Below are 24,492 nucleotides of genomic sequence, written 5' to 3'. Positions count from 1 at the left end.
TTAACCAGTAACTTCACAGTGTCTGTGTCCTAATCAATAGTAATTAGTAAGTAAAACAAAAGTACATCCCTTGCCTGAGCTTATGAGGCAATGCTTCAGTATGACATTGAAAGGACACACAATCATCCTTTTGCCTTATTTCCTGGTTTTGAATAATTTTTCTTAACACCAGGCTGACATCAGTAGGCTATGGAACTGTGCCAAGCTTGAGTCACACCCTAAGAAAATTTAGAGATTCCTCTGGATGACCACTACAGGGTGTTCCTCCTCCTTTTCGTCATGATGACATCCCCAGACCTGTCTTTGGGACCACTTAATTAAATAAAAGCAAAACCCTTGCTGGTCCCCATTAAGACCATGAGCTTTTCTGTCACCCTTAGCAGACATGAAAACTAATTGCTCTAAATCTTTCACATAAAAAGGTCTTCCTGTAACAGATGAGTTTATTACTACTGCAAATAAATTTAATCGTTGTAATGATCTAAAAAATCAGTGCTAATTAGCACTTCTCACTGACCAACATAAAAGAACTTTCTGGTATGTGGTTTATATTTGAAAGTTGCACTAACCCACTTCATTTTTAAAGCAAGGAATGCATGTTCAGACTATTTTAATGTATAAATTTAATGATTTTGCTTGTTTTCACTTTCTTAGCTACACTAGAAGGATAGATAAAATATTTCTTTTCACTTCCCTGCCCTTGAAAAGAGGTGATTTTTGGTTGCTAATGATTTGGACATATGTTTAATGAAAATTAACAATTGATTGTGAAAGATTAGGTGAAAGAGGTAGGGAAAAGAAATGCCTCTGCTAGAAGGGAATTAAGTATCACAGTGCCCCTTGCAAGCAGCCACCTTAGAGTAGGTAATAGCGTAGTTTACCTAAGCTACCTAAACTAAGGTTTCCAGCTTTGGAAAAATTTCACTCACCTGAACAAAGGTGCAGAAGCAGACAGCTTCCCAACTGTAAAAGACACTACCCATTTGAACAATGAGAATTCTGCAGCTACTCACACTGGAAATCAAAGATCCTTCTGGGTTCTAGCTATTACATAAACCTTCTGAATTCTGATGCAACTCTAGAAGAAAGAAGGGGAAAAGATATATGAGGAGAGGAAAGGGAGCACCTGGATGGGTGGCTCAGTCAGTTAAGTGGTTGCCTTCAGCTCAGGTCATGATCCCACGATCCTGGGATCAAGTCCCATAGGGAACCTGTTTCTGCCCCTTCCCCTCATTTATGCTTGTTCTCTCCCTCTCTCTCTCTCTCTCATAAATAAATGATAGATAAATGATAGATGATAGATAGATGATAGATAGATAGATGATAGATAGATAGATAGATAGATAGATAGATAGATAGATAGATAGATGATAGAATAAAAGAGAGGAGAGCTAAGGAAAAGTAGAAGACTCAAGTAATAACTAAGACAAAATGTCCTATCTGCCCTATAGGATAGAGTATCAAATTCCTCAATTAAATTGTGTTAGATTAAGAGGTGATATTTTTTTGCATATGTGAGTTTACTGAGATTCAACACTGTCCTATTTATCCAGGTGAAGATGCTGGCCCCCAATACTGAACCCCCATTGTCATCGCTAACTAATTGGAGCCAACCTCATAATTTCATTCTTTGGTCCCAAATCTCATCTTCCAGAAATATTTAAGTAGTGAGAGAGATAAATGAGGATTTTTCCTGTGAGATTCATTATCACAGATGGGGGGTGGGGTGGAGGATGGGGAGAAAAAGCATGATTGAGTGGAATAGAGCCAGATTAGAAGTCAGAGGACTAGATGCTATGTGCAAATTTGGACAAGTGACAACTTATTTGTTACTAATAGAATATCTCTTCTGGCTTTAGACTTACATGTGTCTCTTCCTCTCTCACTAATAATTGGACCATCTATTGGGCATAGCTTCTCAGGATTTCCTCAAGTTATTGGATATGATTATTGGTTGGGAAACTCCACTACAGCAATTTTGCTGCTACCCCCAAAGGAGTCTTGAAGTTTTGAATTTCTCACCAGATTGAGGAGGGGTGAATAGATAGGTTTCCCTAAAATTTTAATAGAGTCCCTACTCTCCTACCATTCCTAGATGCTCCAATATTAGAAAAGGGGAATTCTGTGTACATTTTTCACAGCCTCTTTACCTAGAGTTATAAGAAACTCTAGTTGTTAGATGAAACTCTGTACCTAGAACAGAAGAAGAGGTCAGAATAATATACCTAAAGATGATAAATAATAGTAATGTAATCAATAACAATTATTGAGTATTTATCAAATGCCACAAATATATTGAGAGCTTTATAAGCATTATTTAATTATTGAAAGAACTCTATAAAGCATATTCTTTTACCAACCCTACTTTATAAATAGAAAACTGAGAGGATGCAAGGATATGAACACAGTCTTATGGCTCATAACTAGCAACTGGCAGAGTCAGGCCTCAAACATGATTTATTATTTTACACTATAGTATATATATATCATTTCTTATTAAATTATATAGCACAAAAAGTAAGTATGGTTAGGCTTAGACAGAAGGAAATGTAAAGGAGATTTTGGAAAAAAAAAGAACATCTCATTCAACAGTTGACAGCATAAATCACAAATGGGAAAGATAAAAATTCTGAACATTTATTATTTATAGGACTCTCACCCTTCTAACGAAATTGGATCCTTAAGAGGGTTTATGGTTTGCTCAAATCTAAGTCATTCTTCATAAAATGATCATTCTCAATGTGAAGATAAAGTTCAGTGACATGTATAGAAAACTTATTGTAGGAGAAGCAAAGACAATAGCATTGCTGTAAGAAGCAAGAATTTGTATATATAGAGAGATTATATTGAAGGTTTCTCCTGAGATCAATCAGTCAAGGGCAGAAAAGAAAATTAAGCTGAACAGAAGTGTCTACCAAGCAATGTTAATAAATTCCTTAATGTAGATCTTTGTCTCAGCTCATCTATGAAACATGTGAATCTGAAACTATTAGTCAATACGTTTGTAACTGGGAATTGATTTTTTTATATGTGACAACAAATAACTGAGTTTTTTCTTAAAAGGGAAGGGAGTGAGATAAAAGATGGTCCTGTGGTATCTCCTGCTATGTTCAAATTAAAATATAATAAGACAAATTAGGATGAGAGATCTAAGATACCACAGCACACAAGAAAACTGGCATAAAGAGAAAAATTTGACAAATACTTCTCCACAGAGTTATTAAATTTCACAAATGATTTAAATAAATGAAGAGATATACCATGTTCATGAATTAAATGACTTAACAGAGTAAAATTTTCAATTCCCCTCAAATAAATCTACCTAAAATCATACCTATAGAATGTTTTTTATAGAAATTCTCTTGCTTAAGAATTCAACAAATTCTATATTTTAATATGGATTAAAATTTTATGATTAGCTGATTCAACTTTTAAAAAAATCAAATAAGATGTTAAAAATTTCCCCACAAGATATTAAAACAGATATGACCACAAATCCATAACAAAAATAATATGGTAATTTACAGCAAAAATACAACAGTAAAAATGAACACAAAACATAGAAATAGACACAGGAATATATGGGAATTTGAAATGTGATTAAGGTGATAATACCAGTGATAAGAAAAGCTAGGTTGTAAATGATATTGGAAAAACAGGTTTGCCATTTAGAGAAAAATAAAATTAAACTACATTGCATCACATGAAAACAGAATTCCAAGTGAATTAAATATCTAAGTGAGCAGGTAAAAGTAAGAAGCCAACAGAATAAAGTATAGGAAAATCTCTCTATGATGTATTACTTTTTTTTTCTTTATTTATTTATGATAGTCACAGAGAGAGAGAGAGAGAGAGGCAGAGAGAGAGGCAGAGACACAGGCAGAAGAAAAGCAGGCTCCATGCAGGGAGCCCGACGTGGGATTCGATCCCGGGTCTCCAGGTCTCCAGGATTGCACCTTGGGCCAAAGGCAGGCGCCAAACCACTGCGCCACCCAGGGATCCCCTGTATTACTTTTTCCTATTGCTGCTGTAACAAATAACTACAAACTTAATAATTTAAACGATACATATTTATTTTCTTATGGCACTATGGATCAGAAGTCCATGATAGCTCTTATGTTAAGGTTTCGGCAAGGTTGCATCCATTTCTAGCAGCTCTAGGGAAAAATCATTTATGTTGTCTTTCCCAGCTTCTAGAGGCAACCCATCTTCAACTATCTTTTCAAAGCCAGCAATGTAACATTTCCCTTACCCTGCCTCTGTTTTCACATCTCTTTCTCCCTAACAAACTACAGCCAAGAACAGCTCTCTACAATAAAGGATTCACATGAAATGGCAGGACACATGCACCCCAATGTTAATAGCAGCAATGTCCACAATAGTCAATCTGTGGAAGGAGCCTCGGTGTCCACTGAAAGATGAATAGATAAAGAAGATGTGGTATATGTATACAATGGAATATTACTCAGCCATTAGAAATAACAAATATCTACCATTTGCTTCAACATAGATAGAACTAGAGGGTATTATGCTGAGTGAAGTAAGTCAATTGGAGGACAAACATTATATGGTCTCATTTATTTGGGGAATATAAAAAACAGTAAAAGGGAATAAAGGGGAAGGGAGAGAAAATAAGTGGGAAATATCAGTGAGGGTGATGGAACATGAGAGACTCCTAACTCTGGGAAATGAACAAGGGGTAGTGAAAAGGGAGGTGGGCGGGGGGTTGGGGTGACTGGGTGATGGGCACTGAGGGGGGGCATTTGACGGAATGAGCACTGGGTGGTATACTATATGTTGGCAAATCGAACTCCAATAAAAACATATACAAAATAAAATAAAATTTAATTAAAATAAAATAAAATAAAATAAAATAAAATAAAAGATTCATATGATTACATTAGGCTCTTTTGGATAAATCAGAATAATCTCCCCCATTTCAAGGACCTAAATCTTAATTATATATGCAAAGTCCTTTCCATCACACAAGGTAACATTAACATGATCCAGGGATTAGGACATGGACATCTTTGGAGGACTATTATTTTACCTGTCATAATGACCTAGGAGAATATTTTTATAAATTAGGCAAGGAAAAAAACTTTAAAATGTACAAATCATAAGGTTAAAACTAAATGGATTTGACTACACCAACATTAAGGACTTCTGTTCAATGAAACAAAGTTAGCAAATGACAGACTGCAAATATTTGCAAAGTCAAAACCTGGGAAAAGGTTAGTACATTAGTACTCCCTAGAGTATACAAGGGATCTTACCTTATTAATAATTACTTTAACTGTAAATGGGCTAAACACTCCAACAAAAAGTGTTCAAGATTGGCAGAAAGAGTTTTACTTGTTAGATAAATAGATGATAGATGATAGATAGGTAGATAGATAGATAGATAGATAGATAGATAGATAGATAGATATAGATAGATGACAGATATTTATCTTGAGCCAGACATTGCTAAGAACGAAATGATGAGTCCTCTATCTCATACATAACAATTTTTTTACATGCATAAGTTATTTTGTACTAATATAAATGAAACAAAAGTTTTTTCAGAAAGATGAAAAGCAATCAATGAATTTTTTTTTTTTTCAAACTCTATTGCCCCTTGAATTTTTTTAAGCTCACCTAGGGTCTAAACATCACAATAGTTTTAATGGCGTCCCTTAGCTACACAGGTACTTATCTAAGCCCAGTTAGACACAAAACAACCTATCAGATTAAAGGGGAATGGAGGGATGGCTGGATGGCTCAGCAGTTGAGTGTCTGCCTCAGGCTCAAGGCATGATCCCAGGGTTGCATCCAGCTCATTCTCCCCCTATATCTCTGCCTCTCTCTGTGTCTCTCATGAATAAATAAATAAAACTTTAAAAAATAATAAATGGATTTTACAATTTTAAATGTGAAATATATATGAGTTGGATTAATTTTATAAATTGTGATAGTTAACAGAGACAATTCCAAATAGTTACATGAGTGGTTCTGAAGTTTCTGTTATATGGCAATAGTACATAGAAATTTTATATAAATGTAGTTTACTAGCCTCATCCTGAGAAATTCCAATTCAGAAATTTTGAGTCTTGACTAGAATTCTGTATTTTTCACAGGCTCCAAAAGATTATTATGAGTTGGCAAATATCGAGGTTTGAAATACTCTGTTTGGTTATCAGCTTTTTTTTAAAGAAAAGATTCTATTTATTTATTCATGAGAGACACAGAGACAGAGAGGCAGAGACACAGGCAGAGGAAGAAATAGGCTCCATGCAGGGAGCCCAATATGGGACTCAATCCAGGGTTTCCAGGATCAGGACCTGGGCTGAAGGCAGCACTAAACCGCTAAGCCACCCAGGCTGCCCTGGTTATCAACTTTTGCATTAAAATTGGTGCAGAGTCAGTGTATACTTTATTAATGGTATTGACAATTATGGCTTGTTTATTCATATATACAGACTGTACTTTCTCATTTAGTGAATTAAGGTTCTCGTTTATCTCTGAAATTCTCAGAAGGCAGATAACTTTATTTGGATGACTTTCCTAAGCATTTTTCTTTTCTTTTTTTTTTTCTATAGGCAAGGCTCACACATACACTATCTCCATGGGACAAAGGTGCTACTCAATATTAGAAACCATTAACTTGAAAAGCAAAGCAATATCTTGTGGTTGACAGTTGTTGCAAATCTTGATCTTTATGAATTTATTTATTCTTTGAATTTGTAATAAAAGATAATGATCTTAGGTATACTTGTGGGAACATCATAAGTTTAAATTTTTTTATTATTTTTTAAAGACTGCATTTATTTCAAAGAGTGAGAGAGACAGAACACGCATGAGCAGGGGAGAGAGGCAGAGGGAGAAGCAGACTCCTTGCTAAGTGCAGAGATCCAATGTGGGACTCAATCCCAGGACACAGAGATCATGATGAGCTGAAGCCAGATGCTTAATCAACTGAGCCACCCAGGAGCCTATTTATATTATTATTTTAATTTTAATTGTTGATATAACTGTAAATTCACATGCATCTTTAAGAAATTACACAGCAAGATCCTGAATGCACTTTATCCAGTTTCCCTTAATGGTAATATCTTACAAAATTATAGAGCACATTGCAATCAGGAATTTGATATTGGTGTGATCCATTGGTCTTCAGATTTCCCTAGTTTTACTTGTATTCATTTGTGGCTGTGTCACTGTATTTATTTTTTTTCCAAGTTTTTACTTAAATTCCAGTTAGTTAAGACACAGTGTAATATTAGTTTCAGGTATAGGACCTCGTGATTCATCACTTATATAGAACACCCACTGCTCATCACAAGTGCACTCCTGATAAGTTTTACATCACCCACTTAATACCCATCTCCCTGCCCACCTTCCCTCCAGTAATTTTCAGTTTGTTCCCTATAGGTAAAAGTCTGTTTCATGGTTTGTCTCTCTCTTTGCTTCCCCCTACGTTCATCTGTTTTATTTCTTAAATTCCACATATGGGTGAAATCATGTGGGATTTGTCTTTTTCTGATTCACTTATTTTGGTTAGCATAATATACTCTAGTTCACCCATGTCATTTTAAATGGCAAGATTTCATTCTTTTTTTGGCTGAGTAATATTCCATTGTGTGTGTATATATCACTTCTTTTTAAATCCATTAATCAGTTGACAGACATTTGGCTTCTTTCCATAATTTGGCTATTGTTGGTAATGCTGCTATAAACATCAGGGTGCATGTTTCCCTTTGAATCAGTATTTTTTATCCTTTGGGTAACTATCTAGTAGTGCAATTGCTGAATTATAGGGTAGTTTTATTTTTAACCATTTAAGTAACCTCTATACTGCTTTTCCAGAGTGGGGCAGAATGAATTTTAAAAAGTCCAACTACAACTCTCTGCAAGAGACATGCAAAGCAAAAGGTACAAAAAGTTGTATCATAAAAGTAATAACCAAAAATAGCTGGAGTGGCTATACTAATATAAAAAATCAATTTTAAGGCAAAAGTTGTACTAGAAACAAAGAAGGACATTTTTAATAATAAAGTGGTCTGTCATTCAAGAAGATAAAGTACTCATAGGCATAAATGTACCTAACAACAGCGCCCCAAAACCACATGAAGCAAAACTGACAAAACCAAAGTAAGAAATGGATAATTTGACAATAAGAGTTAGAGAATTCAATACCCATCATGGAATATCAGTCAGATGATCAACAAGGAAATAGATAACTTGTAAACACTATCAACCAACTGGACCTAAAGAAACATCCATAAACACTTCGTTTGTTGTTAGTAAGTTACACACATTTCTCAAGTGCCTTTGGAACAGTTTCCAAAATTGACCACCATAGGCCATAAAAGAAATCTCAGCAAACTTAAAAGAGTGGAAGTATACAAAATATATACTAACCACATGGAATTAAATTAGAAATCAGTAACAGAAGGAAATTTTAGGAATTCATAAATATGTAAAATTAATACATTTATAAATAAAACTATGGATGAAAAAAGAAATCACAAGGAAAATTAGAAAATACAATAAGGTAGGTACATGTACCAAAAAGACAACATATAAACACTTAGGGGATGCAGCTAAAACAGTACCTAAAGGGAAATTTATAGCTATAAGCCCCTATATTAAAAAATAAAAGAGGATACTGGGGCACCTGGGTGGTCAATTGTTTAAGCATCTGACTTTGGCTCAGGTCATGACCTCAGGGTCCTGAGATTGAGCTCTGCATCAGGTTCCATGCTCTGTGGGGAGTCTGCTTGCACCTCTGCCCCTCCCTGCCATGCTTTCTCACTCTCTTTCTCAAATAAATAAATAAAATCTTTTAAAAAATAAAAGAGAATACAAATAAATGCTTTAACCATCCACCTTAAAAATCTAAAACAAAACAAAATGACAAACTAAATCCAAAGCAAGTAGAAGAAAGGAAATAATAAAGTCTAGTGGAAATAGAAAATACAAAAGTAATAGGAAAAAAACAACAAAACCAAGTGTTGGTTCTTTGAGGAAATAAATGCATTCACAAACCTTTAATTAAACTGTCCAAGATGGGCCCCTCATCGTCCCACGTGGGCAGCGGGGCTCTGGTGTCGCGCATCGAGTTAAGCAGCCACCATGTCGAGCAAAAAGGCAAAGACCAAGACCACCAAGAAGCGCCCCCCAGCATGCAACATCCAATGTATTTGCTATGTTTGACCAGTCACAGATTCGGGAGTTCAAAGAGGCCTTCAAGATGATTGATCAGAACAGAGATGATTTCATTGATAAGGAAGATTTGCATGATATGCTTGCTTCTCTAGGGAAGAATCCAACCGATGCATACCTTGAGGCCATGATGAATGAGGCTCCAGAGCCCATTAATTTCACCATGTTCCTCACGATGTTTGGTGAGAAGTTAAATGGCACAGATCTGGAAGATGTCATCAGAAATGCTTTTGCTTGCTTTGATGAAGAAGCAACTGGCACCATCCAGGAAGATTACCCGAGAGAGCTGTTGACAACCATGGGAGACCGGTTTACGGATGAGGAGGTGAATGAGCTGTACAGGGAAGCACCTATCGACAAGAAGGGGAATTTCAATTACATTGAGTTCACGTGCATCCTTATACATGGAGCAAAAGACAAAGATGATTGAAAGAACTTTAGCTAAAACCTTCCAGTTGCTTTGTCTTACTCTGTTTTATTTCTCAGACACTTTCCTCCACCCTCATAGACCTGTTTCATGCAACTTAGTTTCACAGCGTTGGTCTCTTTTTTGATCTATTTATTCTAGACCTTTCTGCCACTTAGCACTTGTATAATCAGACTGCAAATGGGTTGAGGTTGTAAATTGTGCTGAAAAAGAGATTGCGAATAAAAATCAACAAATGTGAAAGCCCAGGAAAATATATCCGGTATTTCTGGTTTTGCTGGATTTTTACATTTTTATAATAATAAAAACTATTTTGAAAAAAAAAAAAAACTGGCCAAGATAAAAAGAGAGAAGATTTAAATTACTAAAATTGGTGGGGGGGCGGGGGGGAGATGCATCACTAATCCTGACAGAAATTAAAATGATTATAAGAGAATACTATGAACAATTGAGTGTAAATAAATTAGATACCCTAGATGAAATGGCCAAATTTCTATGAAGAGACAAACTGCTGAAACTGACTCAAATAGAAACAGAAAATCTGGATAGACCTATAAGAAGTTAAGATAATAAACACATAACCAAAAACTTCCTTCAAAGTAGAGCACACAGATGGCTTCACTGGCAAATATTATCAAATGTTTAAAGAAAAATTAATACCAATTCTTCAGAAACTCTTCTGAAATATATAAATGTGAGAATACTCTCCAATTTATTCTATGAAGGCAGTGTTACCCTGATACTAAAACCACAAATGCATGTCACAAAAAAACTATAGACCAATATCCCTTATGAATGAATACACATACAAAAATCCTCTGCAAAATGCTATCAAACAAAACCCAGAAACATTTAAAAAGGATTATACACCATGACCAACTGAGACTTATCCAAAGAATTCAAGGTTCAATTAACATAAAATAATAAAGTATATAATTTATCTTCTTAAGAGAATAAAGGAGGGAAAACATAAGATCATGCCAAAAGATACGGAAAAAGCATGACAAAATCCAACAACTTTTCATGATAAAAACACTCAACAAAATAGGAATAGGAGAAAGCTCTGTCTGACAAAGACCATCTATGAAAAACCCATAATCAACATCAGATTTAATGGTGAATGATGGTTTTCCCCTTAATATCAGAAATAGGTAGAGGCTGTGACCTCTTGATATTTCTACTTAGCATTATATTGTAGTTCTAGAAAGGGAAATTAGACAATATAAAGAAATACAATGTATCCAGATTGGAAAAGAAGTAAAATTACCTCTATTTGCAGATGACATGATCTTGTATATAAATAATCCTAAAGAAAACTCACACAACTATTTGACCTAATAAATATACCATGTTTGTGGGTTTGAAGACTTAGTACTGATTAAAATAGCAATACTCTTCAAATAGTCAAAAACATCTTACAGAGAACAATGAAAATGGAAGACTCTGCACTTTGCAAAACTCAATATAAAGCCACAGTAATCAAAGTGGTGTGATACTGACAACAAGGATAGATATATAGCTCAATAGTAGAGAATTGAGAATCTAGAAATCAACCTTCATATTTATGGTCAATTGATTTTTGACAAGGGTGCCAAGACAATTCAATGGGGAAACAACATTCTTTTCAACAAATGGTACTGAGACAAGTGGAATCTACATCCAAAACAATGAAGTTGGTCCCTATCTCACACCACATGCAAAAATTAAGTACAAATAGATTACAGACCTAAAAGTAACACTTAGAACTATAAAATTCTTGAAGAAAGCATAATAAATCTTTCCGACCTTTTAATTTAAAAGATTGTAAAAAAAAAAAATTCTGACCTGAATTAGGCAACAGTTTCTTAGATATTAACACCAAAGTAAAGAAAAAATAAATTAGTTGGACTTGGTCAAAATTAAAAACCTATCTTCTTCAAAGAACACCAACAAGAAAGTGAAAAGACAATACACAGAATGGGATAAAATGTTTGCAAGTCATATTTCTGTGAAAAGGACTTGTATCCACAATATATAAAGACCCCTAAACTCAATTCTTAACTAAAAACTATAATAAAAAATAAAAACAATTTAAAAATGGAGGGGAGATTGAATAATCATTTCTCCAAATAACATATAGAAGTGGGTATAAAGCACATAAAAAGATGCTCAACCTCATTATTCATTAAGGAAATAAAAAACAAAGCCACAATAAGATAGCACTTCACACCCACTAGGATGGCTAAAATTAAAACATGTTGATGAATATGAGGAGAAACTGACACCCTTACACATTGCTGGTAGGAACACAGAGTGGTGCGGCTGATTTGGAAAACAGTCTGTCAGTCCTTGAACAGACAACTTAGAGTTATCATGTAACCTAGCAATTCCACTTCAAGTATATACCCAAGAGAATTGAAAATATATGTCTATACAAACTTGTACATAAATATCTATAGCAGCATTATTCACAGTATACAAAACACAGAAACAGCTTAAACGTCCATCAACTAATGAATGGATAAACAAAATGTGGTGCTTCTATATACTGGAATATTATTCAACAATAAAAAATTAAATTACCAATTCATGACACAACATGGATGAGACTCTAAAACATAATGATAAGGGGATCCCTGGGTGGCTCAGCAGTTTGGCGCCTGCCTTTGACCCAGGGCGCAATCTTCGGGTCCCGGGATTGAGTCCCGCGTCAGACTCCTGGCATGAAGCCTGCTTCTCCCTCTGCCTGTGTCTCTGCCTCTCTCTCTCTCTCTCTCTCTCTCTCTCTCTATATATATATATATATATATATATATATATATATATATATATAAAGAATAAATAAATAAAACCTTTAAAAACATAAAACATTATGATAAGTAAGCAAAAGGCCATATATTTATGGCTCTATTTATATGAAATGTACAGAATAGGCAAATGCACAGAGAAAGAAAAAAATTAGTCACTGCCAGAAGTCTGCAAGGTGGGAAAAATGGAAAGTGAGGGCTTATAGTCTTTCTGGAGCAAGAAAAGTGTTTTAAATTAGATAACAGTTGCATAATTCTATTTGTTATAATTTTTTTAAAAAACTGTACACTTTAAGAGTGTAAATCTATGTATGTGAATGCCTCCATAAAGCTCCTATTTTTAAAAAGCCTATTAGACAAGGAGTTATGGACACTGAATTCTAATCTCAGTGCTGTCATACTTTTATAATATGACTTCAGACAAGACTTTATTCTTCCTGGCCTCAATCTCCTCATCTGTGAAATAAAAATTGATAAATATATGCCCTTCTATTTCTAACAATTTATTGTTCTGTACCTCTCACCTCCTTTATAAAACAGCTCTTTGCCCAACTATCTAAAGGTGAGCTATTCGTACTATGAACTCTCAAAAGGTTAACTATGTTGGATTGCTGCTATTTTACTTCACCTGACCTCCTTCACTAGAAATGTGAGCCACGTAAAGGCTCAGGACTATCTTGCACATGACAAGGACTCAATAATCTTTTTAGATGACTAGAGACATACAATCATTTATAGTTAGAAGACAATGTTTGAAATGAGATAATCAGTTAAAAATTAAGTTTGGGGTGGTTTACATGTAACCAAAATAAAGGATTGATAATTTTCCCTAAAGTTTGACACATATTTAACATAAATTTTTGGCAAAATAGAATTATGAACTTGATAGAGAGTTTGATATACCATGTGAATTCCCTTGTAATCCCATACAGATAGCTTGTTCCCTGTTTTTTAATAGATTGCTTGTACCATGGCAGATTCACTGATGTTGATGTTAAACATAATGAAAAAAATCCAAAAACTAAAAGAAAGAAAATGCTTGAACCAGTATTATTTAATTGTAACTAATCAAATCTTTAGTATTCCAGTAGGTGTCCTGAACCACACTGTTGTTTTTAAGCAATGGAATCTTACCAATAAGAGACCTGAGTAGAGTACACTATTATTAAATCCGCATTGAGAGGTTAGGCCACTGTTTTCCCCATGATCATTTTTGAGTTTGCAAATTTTTAAAAAATAGAAAATTATACAGGCTTTGCTGCTTTATATAACATTGTCTGACAAGCTGAAATTTTCACACTAATAAGAAAGTTGAATAAAAATGTAACCAACTGCTTTCTTACTTTTTTTCCTTTAAATACAAAAGACAATTATCTAAAGACTAATTTTGCATTGTTTCTTCCAGTGATGAACTACATAATTTAACTCAAAAACATTTGTCCCTCATTAATAAAAATACAAAGGGAAAAATTATGAAAAACGAGTCCTAGCCTGTTTGGATTTAACTATAACCTCCTAATCCTACCACACTCCCATTTTCTTCTGCATAATTTCCAGTTCAGAATACCTGAATCTATTCCTAAATGCAGAGTTTAGGAAAATTCTTTGTAATTGATAAGAACAAACCAAACCAGCACCAAAACTCTTTAGAACTTATGCAAAATTAAATGTGGGGTACATAACTGGTAACACCTGGGAAAATTATTTATTCTACAGTTCATCTTGCATATGAAATGTGCCTTAAAATCGTGTTTTGTAATAGTGAAGGTGGTTTCTGTAAGTACCCATGTCTCTCAAATGCGTTGAGTTAAAACTTCTATACAGTGTTATTAATTTTCATCTTGGGTATAACTTCTATCTGTGCTGTCATTTTAAATTTGTGTTTAATAAAAAAATATAAATAGATAAGTAAATCTGTGTTTAATGAATATTCCTTGAGTACCAACTATTCTGTTAGTAAAGATAATAACAATAATACAAAAAAAAGATTTATTGAGTGCTTATTAAAGTATCTAGCATTATACTAAATTTTCTGTAGTCTTATCTCAATCAACCCTAACAGAAATTTTACAAAGTGGTAGTTTACTATTCACATTTTACAAATGAGAAAATTGAAGGTGATTTGCTCAAAGTTACATGGCTAATAAGTAGTTCAACTCAATGCTAGACAGTTTAAGAGTACACAAATGAAAAAACACCCACGTGTCCTCAAACAACTTACAATCCAGTGAGGCCATCAAAGAAGAAACCAAATAACAGATGTGAAGTATGTTGTAAGTGATGATTCATGGTTGAATATGAAATTAATCATCTTAAAGTTTAAAATTTAAAACAGTGTGATGGTATAGGGTATGTATTAATTAGGGCTCTCTAGAGAAACAGAGCCACATGTATATGTAGATATAGACATATCTGTGTACACATACAGAGAGGGAATTTTTTTAAGGAATTAGTTCATGTGACAACAAGATCCCAAGGAAAAGCCAATGTTGCAATTCAAGTCCAAAGGTCACGTACTAGCAGAATTCCTTTTTTGCTTGGGAGAGTTTAGTCTTTGTTTTAAGCCTTTAACTGATTGGATGAGGCCCACCCACATTACAGAGGGCAATCTGCTTTTTTCAAAGTTCACTGAATTAGTGGCTCCTAGGTGGCTCAGTCCATTAAGCAACTGACTCTCGTTTTGGGCTCAGGTCATGATGTCAGGGCGGAGATCAAGCTCCATATGAACTCTGCACTCAGCATAGAATCTGCTTCAGGTTCTTTCCCCTTCCCTCTTACATGTGCTGCTCTTTCCCCTACTCATCCTTACGCATGTGCTCTTTCTCTAAAATAAATAAATAAAATCTTTTTTTTTTTAAAGTTCACTGATTTAAATATTAATCTTATCAAGAAAAAAAATTAACAGAAACATCCAGAATAATGTTTGACCCAAATATTTGGCATGTGGCACAACCAACACACTAAAATTAACCATCACATGGTGCTTTAAATATATATAAAAATTCAGTCTAAATTCCATGCCCTTTGGTAGAATCCTATAAATCTGTCTTCTTCCACAGAGCTATACCCCTTGAATTGAGGACTACATTATATTTACTTTTTTATTCCCAGTGCCTATGACAGTGAAAGAACATTTTTAGGAGCACTTATTAAATTATATTTAGTAGACTTTGCTTGAACTGAATTGATAAATTCCATTTCTGGCCTTTTAAAAGTTCTCAAAAAGGAATGTGTTCAGAATAAATAAGTGTCATTGATCAAGTGCAGCAGTTTGGGAACTCATAATCTATCAGCTTCCTTAGTTGCCAATTTGTGAGAAAAGTTATGTATTAGGCGTATATTGCTACATAACAAATCACTACAAATTTAGAAGCACAAATAAACACATATCCATTATCCCACAGTTTCTGTGGGTCAGGAATTCAGTCACAGCATAGCTGAATATCCCACTTCAGGGTTTCACTCAAGACTGCAGTGAGGGGTCAGCCAGAGCTGGCATCTCCTCTCAGGTTGGCTAGGGAGAAGAATCCCCTTCCAAACAAATATACCTGTTTGTACAATCCAGTTCCTTAGCTCCTTGCAAGCTGTTGGCCAGACACTGACCTCAGTTTCTTGCCATGTGGTCCTCTCCATGCAGTGGCTTTATCAAAGCCAGCAAGGTAGAAAGTCAATATGGAAAATCTGCTGGTAATATGGATGTTATAATCTCATATATCTGCGGAAATGGTATCCTATTACCTTTGTCATATTTTATTGGTTAGCAGCAAGCCACAATCACATTCAAGAGGAGGGGATGACTAAACATCATGAATACTAGGAAGTAGAAATAATTGGGGGATATCTTAGAGTCTGTTCTTCAAACATTGGGTTGGGTTTTCAGAAATAGCAGTCCTGTGGCTACAGGAAATAAGAATTTCTCTCAGAGCAATCATAAAAACTTTTAGGTACTTCAGAGGTGCCTAAGTAAATCATATCAGGGGATGTTAGTCCAGAGAGAGATCAGACAAGTCATCCTACCTCAAAGAGAAAGATGGCATATGAGCCACCCACTTTACTCTCATTGTCAGGAGAATTCCTGAGCTTTCCCTTACAACCAGACACCACTCTGGGAATAAGGATAATTCTCTAGGGAATTGAATGTTCAATTTTTTTTTTAAAGTTCAATTTTTATTTTATTTTTTTGAATGTTCAATTTTTAAAAGACTTCATTGAAAGAAACTGTTTAAACTGAAAGAAATTAATTGTCTATTATTTAGCAAGCTAAGGTTTAGTTGATTGATCAGTTATGGGGATGTATGTGTGTTCTTTTTACTATGCTGGCGATAGAGCGCCAGGAGGGATATTATCTTGCTTATAGGAAATAAAGAATTAGTACAGTGTGAGTAAACTTTCAACTCTTAAAATTAGAACTGGCTGTATCTATGAATAATTAAGTGACCAGCTGCATACCCCAAGAACACCCTCATGTGCTCTGTCTTTCAAATAAATAATCTTTAAAAAAAAAAAAAAAAGAAAGAAATTCTTCATGCTTCCAGAACATTTGAAAATATAGCACAATGTAAATGTATAAACTGCTTGCACTGGCCTGTTGTTAACATTCTGTTATATTTTGCTCATAGATAGATGGGTGATGATAGTTACAATATATACATTTATATAGATAGACACAAAATTTGTTATTGATTTTGTACAAAATTAATTATTCCCAGTGTCTATCACAATGAGGGGCATACAGAATGTTTTCAGGAATTCTTGTTGAAATGAATTGTATTAAATTCTGTTTCTGGTCTTTTAAAATTTCTAAAAAGTAAAATGTGTTCAAAGTGAGTAAGTGCCATAGTTAAATCCAGAGTTTTAAATATAAATATAAATATATATGTAATACAAATATAAATATAGCTACACATACACACTAATAAACTACAGTATAGAATATGTACTATATTCTTTGTCTATTCTCTACAGAATATATGTGGTATAGAATATATACTATATAATATGAAGTATAAACTTTATAAAGTATATAAATTTTATAGTATAGATATGTGTGCATATATATTATACTATATATATATGTATACCATATATCATATATACATATACCCTTTTTTGGTTGAACTACTTAAAGTAGATGTCAGACATCATAACAGTTTTTACATTTCTTACAATAAGGTATCCAAGTTTGTACAGCTGGCCAGTAAAAGTGCTGGACTTGGAACCCTGTCAGTCTAACTTAAAGCCCATGGTCTTGATAATGATGCCTTTCTGGTACAGTTAGGTAAAGGTGAGATAAGAGTGGTAGGATAGAAGAGGTTTCTGTCAACCACAGTCCACAATGAAAGCAGCGTGAGAGAGCTTGTGGGGAGGATGTAGGAGGAGAAGGGAGCTAAAGCAGATGAATTAAAGGTCAGAGAGATGAGAGGGAAGAGGAGATGGGAGAATTTTTATATAAGGAAAGATGACTATCAAATGAAAATGACACTAAGACAAAATCTCCCACTTTTTCTTTTCACCTAGGTTGAAAAATATTATTTTAGACTTGATATATCAGAGTACAAACCCCCAGCAGGCTGAGTGTCTGCCTGCCACTATGCAAGTCCAGCACCATATCATGTGCTATGAGGTAGGGATAGGATCCAGCATGTAATCTTTACTTCTGACCACAATGGGCACAGATTTCTGAATCACTGAACTATCCAGTCATTAGAATTATATTTAACATTATATGAACAATATGCCAATCCTCATGAAAGCTTTTTAAATTTATCTCTTTAACTGTCATGAATATAGCCTTGGGGATCTGTAATGCAGGAACAATTATAGAGGATCCATTTTATATCATGAATATGTATTAAGCCTGCTCATAAGAGCTTAAAAAAAAAAAGGAACACCCAAAGAATTATTTTAAAATTCCAAAATTCTTTAAAGATTAAGTACACAAATTATGTAAGAATGTCATCCATTACGTTTAAGATCAAGAAACTGACTCCACCAATAGATCAATATGCAACATAGCTTTGTATCTTTGTGTAATTTGATATATGACTCTTGAGAAAAAAAAATAGTGAGGAAGGAAACAAGGCAATCTTATAGGTTTACCTAATAATTAAGAAATAAAAACTAAAAAAAAAACTAAATGAATAAAAATAAATTATGCTTACATTACACTCTGACCCCTCTCTCAAGGCTCCCCCACTGCATTCTCCCAGTTGCTTCTGAATGCAAGTTTCAATTCTCTTATTCTTTAAAGCAGTTATCTTGCAAACTTTTTTCATAGCAGCTTATGATGAGAAACATATTCTGAATATACATACAAATACATTTGCAGAAACACTTATATTTTAAGTATTATATTTGTGTGTGTATATATATGTGTGGAGGTTGTATATATATATGTGTGTGTATATATATATATATATATACACTTTTATTTTTTATTTTTTTTTTATTTATTTATTTTTTTAATTTATTTTTTTTATTGGTGTTCAATTTACTAACATACAGAATAATACCCAGTACCCGTCACCCATTCACTCCCACCCCCCGCCCTCCTCCCCTTCTACCACCCGTAGTTCGTTTCCCAGAGTTAGCAGTCTTTACGTTCTGTCTCCCTTTCTGATATTTCCCACACATTTCTTCTCCCTTCCCTTATTTTCCCTTTCACTATTATTTATATTCCCCAAATGAATGAGAACATATAATGTTTGTCCTTCTCCGACTGACTTACTTCACTCAGCATAATACCCTCCAGTTCCATCCACGTTGAAGCAAATGGTGGGTATTTGTCATTTCTAATAGCTGAGTAATATTCCATTGTATACATAAACCACATCTTCTTTATCCATTCATCTTTCGTTGGACACCGAGGCTCCTTCCACAGTTTGGCTATCGTGGCCATTGCTGCTAGAAACATCGGGGTGCAGGTGTCCCGGCGTTTCATTGCATTTGTATCTTTGGGGTAAATCCCCAACAGTGCAATTGCTGGGTCGTAGGGCAGGTATATTTTTAACTGTTTGAGGAACCTCCACACAGTTTTCCAGAGTGGCTGCACCAGTTCACATTCCCACCAACAGTGTAAGAGGGTTCCCTTTTCTCCGCATCCTCTCCAACATTTGTTGTTTCCTGCCTTGTTAATTTTCCCCATTCTCACTGGTGTGAGGTGGTATCTCATTGTAGTTTTGATTTGTATTTCCCTGATGGCAAGTGATGCAGAGCATTTTCTCATATGCATGTTGGCCATGTCTATGTCTTCCTCTGTGAGATTTCTCTTCATGTCTTTTGCCCATTTCATGATTGGATTGTTTGTTTCTTTGGTGTTGAGTTTAATAAGTTCTTTATAGATCTTGGAAACTAGCCCTTTATCTGATATGTCATTTGCAAATATCTTCTCCCATTCTGTAGGTTGTCTTTGAGTTTTGTTGACTGTATCCTTTGCTGTGCAAAAGCTTCTTATCTTGATGAAGTCCCAATAGTTCATTTTTGCTTTTGTTTCTTTTGCCTTTGTGGATGTATCTTGCAAGAAGTTACTATGGCCGAGTTCAAAAAGGGTGTTGCCTGTGTTCTTCTCTAGGATTTTGATGGAATCTTGTCTCACATTTAGATCTTTCATCCATTTTGAGTTTATCTTTGTGTATGGTGAAAGAGAGTGGTCTAGTTTCATTCTTCTGCATGTGGATGTCCAATTTTCCCAGCACCATTTATTGAAGAGACTGTCTTTCTTCCAATGGATAGTCTTTCCTCCTTTATCGAATATTAGTTGCCCATAAAGTTCAGGGTCCACTTCTGGATTCTCTATTCTGTTCCACTGATCTATGTGTCTGTTTTTGTGCCAGTACCACACTGTCTTGATGACCACAGCTTTGTAGTACAACCTGAAATCTGGCATTGTGATGCCCCCAGATATGGTTTTCTTTTTTAAAATTCCCCTGGCTATTCGGGGTCTTTTCTGATTCCACACAAATCTTAAAATAATTTGTTCTAACTCTCTGAAGAAAGTCCATGCTATTTTGATAGGGATTGCATTAAACGTGTATATTGCCCTGGGTAACATTGACATTTTCACAATATTAATTCTGCCAATCCATGAGCATGGAATATTTTTCCATCTCTTTGTGTCTTCCTCAATTTCTTTCAGAAGTGTTCTATAGTTTTGAGGGTATAGATCCTTTACATCTTTGGTGAGGTTTATTCCTAGGTATCTTATGCTTTTGGGTGCAATTGTAAATGGGATTGACTCCTTAATTTCTCTTTCTTCAGTCTCATTGTTAGTGTATAGAAATGCCACTGACTTCTGGGCATTGATTTTGTATCCTGCCACGCTACCGAATTGCTGTATGAGTTCTAGCAATCTTGGGGTGGAGACTTTTGGGTTTTCTATGTAGAGTATCATGTCATCGGCGAAGAGGGAGAGTTTGACTTCTTCTTTGCCAATTTGAATGCCTTTAATGTCTTTTTGTTGTCTGATTGCTGAGGCTAGGACTTCCAGTACTATGTTGAATAGCAGTGGTGAGAGTGGACATCCCTGTCTTGTTCCTGATCTTAGGGGAAAGGCTCCCAGTGCTTCCCCATTGAGAATGATATTTGCTGTGGGCTTTTCATAGATGGCTTTTAAGATGTCGAGGAATGTTCCCTCTATCCCTACACTCTGAAGAGTTTTAATCAGGAATGGATGCTGTATTTTGTCAAATGCTTTCTCTGCATCCAATGAGAGGATCATATGGTTCTTGGTTTTTCTCTTGCTGATATGATGAATCACATTGATTGTTTTACGGGTGTTGAACCAGCCTTGTGTCCCAGGGATAAATCCTACTTGGTCACGGTGAATAATTTTCTTAATGTACTGTTGGATCCTATTGGCCAGTATCTTGTTGAGAATTTTTGCATCCATGTTCATCAGGGATATTGGTCTGTAATTCTCCTTTCTGGCGGGGTCTTTGTCTGGCTTTGGAATTAAGGTGATGCTGGCTTCATAGAACGAATTTGGAAGTACTCCATCTCTTTCTATCTTTCCAAACAGCTTTAGGAGAATAGGTATGATTTCTTCTTTAAACGTTTGATAAAATTCTCCTGGGAAGCCATCTGGCCCTGGACTCTTGTGTCTTGGGAGGTTTTTGATGACTGCTTCAATTTCCTCCCTGGTTATTGGCCTGTTCAGGTTTTCTATTTCTTCCTGTTCCAGTTTTGGTAGTTTGTGGCTTTCCAGGAATGCGTCCATTTCTTCTAGATTGCCTAATTTATTGGCGTATAGCTGTTCATAATATGTTTTTAAAATCGTTTGTATTTCCTTGGTGTTGGTAGTGATCTCTCCTTTCTCATTCATGATTTTATTAATTTGAGTCTTCTCTCTCTTCTTTTTAATAAGGCTGGCTAATGGTTTATCTATCTTATTAATTCTTTCAAAGAACCAACTCCTGGTTCTGTTGATCTGTTCCACAGTTCTTCTGGTCTCGATTTCGTTGAGTTCTGCTCGAATCTTTATTAACTCCCTTCTTCTCTTGGGTGTAGGATCTATTTGCTGTTTTTTCTCTAGCTCCTTTATGTGTAAGGTTAGCTTTTGTATTTGAGTTCTTTCCAGTTTTTGAATGGATGCTTGTATTGCGATGTATTTCCCCCTCAGGACTGCTTTTGCTGCATCCCAAAGATTTTGAACGGTTGTATCTTCATTCTCATTAGTTTCCATGAATCTTTTTAATTCTTCCTTAATTTCCTGGTTGACCCTTTTATCTTTTAGCAGGATGGTCCTTAACCTCCATGTGTTTGAGGTCCTTCCAAACTTCTTGTTGTGATTTAGTTCTAATTTCAAGGCATTATGGTCCGAGAATATGCAGGGGACAATCCCAATCTTTTGGTATCGGTTCAGACCCGATTTGTGACCCAATATGTGGTCTATTCTGGAGAAAGTTCCATGTGCGCTTGAGAAGAATGTGTATTCAGTTGAGTTTGGATGTAAAGTTCTGTAGATATCTGTGAAATCCATCTGGTCCAGTGTATCATTTAAAGCTCTCGTTTCTTTGGAGATGTTTTGCTTAGAAGACCTATCGAGTATAGAAAGAGCTAGATTGAAGTCACCAAGTATAAGTGTATTATTATCTAAGTATTTCTTCACTTTGGTTAATAATTGATTTATATATTTGGCAGCTCCCACATTCGGAGCATATATATTGAGGATTGTTAAGTCCTCTTGTTGAATAGATCCTTTAAGTATGATATAGTGTCCCTCTTCATCTCTCACTACAGTCTTTGGGGTAAATTTTAGTTTATCTGATATAAGGATGGCTACCCCTGCTTTCTTTTGAGGACCATTCGAATGGTAAATGGTTCTCCAACCTTTTATTTTCAGGCTGTAGGTGTCCTTCTGTCTAAAATGAGTCTCTTGTAGACAGCAAATAGATGGGTCCTGCTTTTTTATCCAGTCTGAAACCCTGCGCCTTTTGATGGGGTCATTAAGCCCGTTCACATTCAGAGTTACTATTGAGAGATATGAGTTTAGTGTCATCATGATATCTATTCAGTCTTTGTTTTTGTGGACTGTTCCACTGAACTTCTTCTTAAAGGGGAATTTTAAGAGTCCCCCTTAAAATTTCTTGCAGAGCTGGTTTGGAGGTCACATATTCTTTTAGTTGCTGCCTGTCTTGGAAACTCTTTATCTCTCCTTCCATTTTGAATGAGAGCCTTGCTGGATAAAGTATTCTTGGTTGCATGTTCTTCTCATTTAGGACCCTGAATATATCCTGCCAGCCCTTTCTGGCCTGCCAGGTCTCTGTGGAGAGGTCTGCTGTTACCCTAATACTCCTCCCCATAAAAGTCAGGGATTTCTTGTCTCTTGCTGCTTTAAGGATCTTCTCCTTATCTTTGGAATTTGCAAGCTTCACAATTAAATGTCGAGGTGTTGAACGGTTTTTATTGATTTTAGGGGGGGATCTCTCTATTTCCTGGATCTGAATGCCTGTTTCCCTTCCCAGATTAGGAAAGTTTTCAGCTAGAATTTGTTCAAATACATATTCTGGCCCTCTGTCCCTTTCGGCGCCCTCGGGAACCCCAATTAAACGTAGGTTTTTCTTCCTCAGGCTGTCGTTTATTTCCCTTAATCTATCTTCATGGTCTTTTAATTGTTTGTCTCTTTTTTCCTCAGTTTCCCTCTTTGCTATCAACTTGTCTTCTTATATATACACTTTTAAAAGTCCTTTTCTCTGTCAATTAATGAAGTATTTTTAAGTCTGATTGATAACTCTGCAAAGGGTCATAGATTTGATTTGGAGAGTTTAATCAACATTTCAGAAGATAGAAAAAAGAAATTGACAGTATGTCATTGGGAATATAGATTAAGTACTATTTCATGAACATTTTATTTCAGTTCTGCATGTATGTAGTTGTATGTTTCTCACATGAAGTAAAATATATTTCTTCTGGTAGATCTTACTCAAAAATATTCGATAAATAATTTTTTTTAATTTGATAGAGGGGCACCTGGGTGGCTCAGTGGTTGAACATCTGCCTTCAACTTAGGTCGCGATTCTGGGGTCCTGGGATGAGCTTCACATCAGGCTCCCCACAGGGAGCCTGTTTCTCCTTCCGCCTATGTCTCTGCCTCTCTTTCTGTGTCTCTCATGAATAAATAAAATCTCTAAAAAATATATTTCATACTTTATTGGTTTGTACCATTGCAGTTTGAAAAACTTTGCAGTCTAAGGGACCATAAGTAACTACTCTTGTCTTCAAAAATGCTCTATTGTTGTAATCATAATGTTTTAAGTTCTCATTATATCACATCTCAGGGTCTTACCCTCTGGCCCAGGAAAAATGAGTTTGAGAAATGTGACTCAGCAATGTATAGGTACACAAAGGGCCATTTAGAAGTATGGAACAAAGAAACTCTGTTTCGTTGTGATGAATTGTGGTGGTCTGCTCATTCATAGACCCTTGACACACACTAAGATAGACAAAAGTTAAAAAAAAATCCAAAAAGCAGCAAATGGTTTAAACACTTGAAAAAAATGCACTTATAAGGAACTACTTTTAGGGACCGAAATTGATATGCTAATAAGAAAATATTAGCTATTTCTATGTTTGACT

The 24,492-nt window shown here is 35.2% G+C and overlaps 1 long non-coding RNA gene and 1 pseudogene across 2 annotated transcripts in view; one reads left to right on the top strand and one right to left on the bottom strand.

The window, feature by feature from the left end:
* Window positions 1-24,492, bottom strand: part of LOC111092848 — a 176,494-nt gene that overhangs the window by 65,747 nt on the left and 86,255 nt on the right. For both annotated transcript variants that reach the window (XR_005379933.1, XR_005379932.1), the window contains one exon: window positions 930-1,078. This is a non-coding gene — a long non-coding RNA (uncharacterized LOC111092848). The remainder of the gene's footprint in view (window positions 1-929; window positions 1,079-24,492) is intronic.
* LOC610523 lies at window positions 9,118-9,637 on the top strand (annotated as a pseudogene).

This window comes from Canis lupus, chromosome 27, assembly GCF_011100685.1.
Source record: "Canis lupus familiaris isolate Mischka breed German Shepherd chromosome 27, alternate assembly UU_Cfam_GSD_1.0, whole genome shotgun sequence".
Classification (NCBI taxonomy): Eukaryota; Metazoa; Chordata; class Mammalia; order Carnivora; family Canidae; genus Canis; species Canis lupus.
This window is presented reverse-complemented; position numbering and strand designations above follow the sequence as displayed.